This window comes from Mus pahari, chromosome 17, assembly GCF_900095145.1.
Source record: "Mus pahari chromosome 17, PAHARI_EIJ_v1.1, whole genome shotgun sequence".
NCBI classification, from domain to species: domain Eukaryota; kingdom Metazoa; phylum Chordata; class Mammalia; order Rodentia; family Muridae; genus Mus; species Mus pahari.
This window is the reverse complement of record NC_034606.1, coordinates 30,184,616-30,191,291: the sequence shown is the minus strand read 5'-3', so window position 1 is coordinate 30,191,291 and position 6,676 is coordinate 30,184,616.

Below are 6,676 nucleotides of genomic sequence, written 5' to 3'. Positions count from 1 at the left end.
GGAGGCAAACCAGTAAAGAACATCCCTCCATGGCCTCTGCATCAGCTCCTGCTTTCTGACCTGCTTGAGTTCCAGTCCTGCATCCTTTGGTGATCAAGAGCAGTATGGAAAAGTAAGCCAAACAAACCCTTTCCTCCCCAACTTGCTTCTTGGTCGTGATGTTTGTGCAGGAATAGGAACCCTGCCTATGACAATGACCCAGCACAGGGGAAGGCCAGGGCCAAGTAGTGGGAGTGGGTGGGTAGGGGAGCAGGGGTGGGTGTGGGGGTATAGGGAACTTTCGGGATAGCATTTGAGATGTAAATAAAGAAAATAATAATAAAAAAAGATTAGGGAGGTGAATCAGAAAGATGGCAAATCCAGCTTTGAAGAAATCCCACTGGCTAAATCTGAGGCAACTTGAATATAAAAATAAATACAAGTATCAACAATAATGGGTGGTATATTAATGAACAAAGTAAGAACCTACATCTTGCCATTGATAGGAACATGTGAAGGAATGAATGAATGAATGAATGATGGAAAATCATAAAGACTGAATGATCTCCTTGATGTTATAATGGAGACTAATAATTTAGAAAGAGCTGCAAAACTTGAAAGTCAGCCTCTCCAGTTCTGAAATTAATTAAGAAAAAAAAAAACCATTGGTACTCGTAGATGAGAAAATAGAAAAATATAATTTAAAAATTAAATAAATAAGAGGGAAGAAGATATTTATATGTTCATAAGTTATCTCCTTACCAATATAGTTACTACATACATATAAATTATACAATATGTATATGTTTAAATCTCAGGTCTCTAAAAATTGAGACATTATGATAATTCGTTTGGGGGCAGCCTGGGTTTCACAGCCAGACTCTGCCTCAAAACTACAACTACAACAGTAAGACACCTCTACCCAGTGCTGAGTGCTGACATCAGCAATGGTTAAAGGAGCAGCAGTTTCCACATGAAACACAGTGCAAGGTCCCAGTATCCTCCTGGGAATTCCTACCCAAAATGGATAATCTAAAACCAGTCATTGCGCTTCATCAAACATACTCAGACAGAAGGACACTCTACAACATACATGCTCCATGGTGCTTAGGTATTTTTATAAACTCTCAGCATCCAAGAAGACTTGATTTTTTTGTTTAAGATGTGTAAGTGTCCTTGAACTTGGCTACTATCTACTTCCAAGCTTCATTACTAACTGGCATATTTGCTGCTATAAACTTTTGTAATGAAATGTTATATTTTAAAGAAAAGAAAAATTGTTTGATGTTATAAATGCCAAGGCAGGTTGAGGAGCTCTTCCTCCTTGGAGGTAGCTGGATGAGACATATCACCAAAGGGTAACTGTAACTGTGACTTCACTAAGTTGTCACTTGGGTGTCATTGGAATGCCCCAGGACTAGCAAAAGTTGAGTTTCTCCCTAGAAAGTAGATTGTGACGATTAGGTAGACAGTTCTTGGGATTTGTATAAAAATTTAAAGTCATCTCAAATAAAACATGAGTAGCAAATAAATTTATTTTTAAAAGTGTTGAATCTATCTCTTTGTTGAGGAAACATGACCTTCTGTGCAAGAATTCTTAAGTCTTTCCTACCATAGTAGTCTAAAAAGAAGGCTTGCATGCCGGTTCATAATTTTTACACTTAGTTTCCTCGTTTTAGCATTTCCTCTTTTCTACAAGAGTCTCCTTATAAATTGACCATAAATCCCTTTTTACCTTGGCCTTCCCTATCCTGAAAATTTCAGGCTAGAAGCATATGACTAGAGTGACTATAGACTCTTGGCTGCCTTTTAACCTGAACCTGAACCAGAGATCTGCCATGGAGGCATTCACACTGGCACTTGGACAAAGTGGGACAAAGCAAAGGTTCATACCAAGGGCCCTGAACACATTTAAGTAATCGCTGCCTGGAAAATCTGCCAAGCCCAGTGGCTACTACACTAGATTCCTATGGCCTCATTTCTGCTTCATGGAGGCTGAAATGTTGTCTTAATGAAGTTTGAAATAACTCTGAGCCTGAGAAGAGGGTTGGGTGGGAACTGATGAGCATATAAAATTAGCATGTTTAGTTTCTCAACATTATCCAATTGGTCAACAATGTTTTGAAATACAGCCCAAGAAATACTCCAAGAAATAGTGGCCACCTTCATGACACCCTGTGACTTGGTATAACCTACTGCTGCAGATCAATCATGGTACTGGGTTGACAATAGCTACTATTACTTGAGCACTTACTGTGTATCAGGCCCAAGGAAAGAAATGTTTTTTCTTAATTACCTAACTTATAAAATGCTGATGTTAGCATCTAATGATATAATCTTTCTTCTCTAATCTGTGCTGTAATGAATCATGTGCTTTTTCCTGATATTTAGCTAACCTTACTTCAATAAACCCAACTTGATCATGATATATTCTTTGGGCATATTCTAAACTCTGTTCCTTAACTATTTATTTAGATTTTAAATTGAATTTTATTGAGCACATTCTTTTAATATAATATTGTTATTAGCATGAGCTAATTTAATCTTTATAATTGCACACTTTCCTAGTAGTAACTTCCCCCAAGAGCCATATAGTGAGTATAGTTGGGCTTTGGAGTCAAGTGTTACTCTTTGTACATCAGACAGGTTGTGTTTCATACCATCCTTCACTTGAAAGATGACACAGCGAGAATCCTACACCTAGAGATGAGGTCGTGGACTGATGTAGCTGCCAGATGTTTGCTAAGCACTGCTTCTCCTGTCTGAGAAGAAAGCGGGGCTCCTCTGTCACTAGATCTTGTACTTTCCCTGTCAATTGAGGTGTTAGTACAGGTAAACTCATAGTGTTTCAAGATCTATGTTTTATTCCTAAACTTATTTTGTTAGTGAGTCTTAGCCAGTAAGTTTCCACTCTACAAATGAAAGCATAGCATGCATTAACTTTATGTCTAGGAGGTGGGAAGAAAGAGGAAAGGGGATTTTATGCAAAAAAGATAATTATTCTAACAGCCTTATTGTTCTGGTTTTTGTTTTGTTTTTTTTTTTTTTACAAAAATCTACCATATGTCCATTCTGTCCTACCCTTTCTGTGCGTATTAAGCTCACTTCAGCAACATACTTCCAAGCACATATAGAAGCCCAGCCCCAGGCAGAAAGTCTGTTGCTGGTAATAATTAGATGACTGTCTTGTGCTTTCTGGAGCCTACTGGTATTTAACTTCATCTGCCCTGCTACCTACTGCACAGATCTGCCCTCACTTCAAAATGGCTAAGTCACCTTTAGGACCTGACTTCATATTGGTCCTTGGATTCCATATACAACCAGTGTAGAGAATTGACTCCTTTGCCTTTTTCTTTTAATCACAAGCCTCTGCATTGAGATAATGTGTGTTAAACACTGATGCCCCCATTTGTTCCTTTCTCTTCCTTACAGTCTGAATGTCTGCATCTCCACAAAACTATATGCTGAATCTTATGACAATTATAGAAAAAGGTAGAGTCACTAGGAAAGAAGAAGGCCATGAGAATAGAGGTTACATGAATGAAATAGAGTTAGTGCTCCAGAAAAGACTTCCTTGACCTTTCTCTTGTTGTTATAGCAAGAATGTGTATTCATGATTAATACTGAGACCCACAACTGGTCACTATGCAGAGAATAAGAGACGGTGCAATTCTCAACTCTAAATGGGACATCAATACACCCACTTCCCCTCAAGGCTTAGAAATCATGATGGAAGGAGTGAAAAGGCTATAAATGCTAAAGGGAGTGGATGTCTGCAGAAGAGCAGGCACAGCAACACCATACATGAACTCACAGCAACTGTAACTGCATGCACAAGATCACCACATCCACAATCCCAGCACCAATCGTGAAGTTCTAGTCATACCAAGGAACTAGTGGCAGCTGATGGTTTCTTGGGGAGGAAGAATCATTTACTTCAGAAAGTCTACCCATGTTCCAAGTTGATGGTTCTGTAGGACTGATATATATACAGGTAACACTCTGTGAATTCTTGTTTGTTTTTAAGACTATATGAAATTAGGAATATAAAGTTAGAATAAGAAAAGAAGAGAACTGGAGGGTATACATGATTGAAATATATATATATATATTAATTTTTAGAAAAATATTGCTTCATCTGTGAACCAGAAAGAGGGCCTTCAGAAGATACTGAATCTGTCTTTGCTGTCTTTGTCTTTGTGACTTAATGCTATATGTTTATGTCTAGGTGAGAATAAAGCCCAAAACAAGTATGACCAAAAACCAAGAGTAGAGGAAAATGTATTTGAACAAAGGAGTGCACAAGAGTTATTTCCAAAACAATGTCCTCAAATAAGAGTGTCATGGGATTCTATTTAGAGAGCCTATGCATATTTATATGGGAAACCACTTTAGATCTGGGCACATTCCTGAGCATGCTTAGTTAAGGAGCATAGCCCTAGTCATCCTCAGCTTCAGGTCATTGTTGAAGAAGCAAAAAGCAGATACAAGCAAACTCAAGGTCATTGAGCACACATTGAGAAGGATAAAAATAACAGAGAGAAAAGTTTCTGGGAATACTTAGTTTTGTTTGAAGTTTTGGCAGGAAAAACCAAAAAAGGAAGCACACTTTCTAAGTGTGTTACTATAGGAGTTTGTCCCTAAAGTTACCTTACTTGGTAGCTAACATCTTGGTCTTAGACACCCTGCCTCAATAAGGGGGAGAAGCCCCTAGAGTGTTGTTTATAAGCCACTCGGGCTGTGATGTTTTTGCTATAGCAACCTGAATGAAGCAGGATGAAGACAGAATCCATTTGCTATCCCTACAGTGTAATGATAGCATTAAAGCTGTCATGACTAGCTGCGTATTCTCAGATTCAAATCTTAAGGATGAAAATAACACAAGGAAAGTATGGCCTCCTGACAAGTGAGTCAGATATTGACCCTTGTGACTGTGGACGTTCCTAGAGCTACTGGGTCTCCAAGGTTATTCACCTCTTCTGGAATCTCCTTGGTCAGTTGTCCCTGGGGACTCTGGGTATTCTGTGAGTTCAGGAAAGTATTAGAAAGACCTTGCATTAGAGGGGCTCAAGCATTTCAATGTCTTTGTGTCTAAATAGGCCCGGTTCTGTAAAGTAGGCATCTTAGTGTTTTGATTTGGTTTTGATATTTTTATTTGCCTTTCCCATATTCCTCCTCTGGTTTTCTGGTCATGACACCAACCTTCAAAGAAAGTCCCGAACTACTCCCTGAGCTCTGTAGGCACTGTCAAGCACACCCTTGGCTCTTCAGACACAGCACTGGGCTTCTGCTTTGACTCTGAGCACTCTTAGAATTTCATAAAGTTGGCAATGTTGATTGGTGTAAGAAAAGATCACACAAGTCAGACTGGGCCAGATTTCCAACCTGGGGTTTTTGCTGAAACCGAAGAGAACAATTCCAACTTCAAAGGATTGTTTCTAGCTCGGAACACCATTTGCCTGGAACTGCCTGCCATCATGATTCCCACAGCATGGAGAACTCTCATCCATGGAAAAGATAATGGGGTACCATGTCAGAGCTGAGAAAAGAGAAGGGATCAAACACAGGAGAAAGGACATTTCTCAGACAGTTGGACTCCTGGCTGATGGTAGATCTTCTCGGACCCTCATTGCTAAAGAGATTTCACTTCTTTGGTGATCACAATTCCAAGAGAAAAAAAAATCCTACCGCAGGACCATGTCCAAGCTCTGGATTGCCCAGTGCTCTCTTCTCAGCAGCATCAGACTGACAGCCTCTGTTCCATGTCTGATAGGCAGGGTTGAAGCCTTAACGGTTTCTGTGTAGACCCCTTATATCTTCAGCTTCCTCCCCACAGAGCAGACATTATTCCCTCATATTCATGTGTCTGTGTATAAAATACAATCTTATCTGTCTTTCTTCTCAGACCACAGGCCCATGTATATCTGTAATACTCCATTTACCACGTGGATGCCTTTATGCCTTCAAGGTGCCCAGCACGTAATAGAGTTCATTAACCGAACAATGCATGAATTTCCTCACAGTGCACTTCAGCTGACCACCCATGCTCTCAAGAGACCACAACCACATTGTTGTGATAAATTTACTTAGACAGTGCCCTTCATGGGCTCCTCTAAAGGATGATCTCTGCTTGAAAAAGAATCAGAAACAAAGAAGGTTGCACACCAGTATAACGTCGATCCCCTTCAGCAAATATTGTATTTGCATGTCTCCTTGTATGCCTGCTGAGCCAGAAATGCCAGAAGCTCTTGGGTACCTGGGAGTGTTCTATTTTTTCATATAAAGTCCATGTCACCTTGAAATGTATTCACTTATTCTGATTAGCTAAGACTTTCTAGGTTGCTCTGCCCTTCCTTCAATGTATGTGTTGAAGTTGCCCTTTACAGATAGATAGATAGATAGATAGATAGATAGATAGATAGATAGATAGATAGATAGATAGATAATTCACAGTACACTAGGAGCTTTTGGTGTTCATACTTCATTGGATTTCTAACTACTTTATTATTCTGAATATTACATTCTCATCCAGCCACTGATTTATTATTTTTTTTTAAACAGCACACATTTTGCTTCCCTAGTCAGCACTTCTGGAATTCTCCTCAGAAGTCAATCACATCTTCAGGGGAATCGGGCTGCTTCAATAGTGTCTGGGAAGTATGGGCTGTTTGTTTGCCAGAGAGGAGGAGGGAACAGG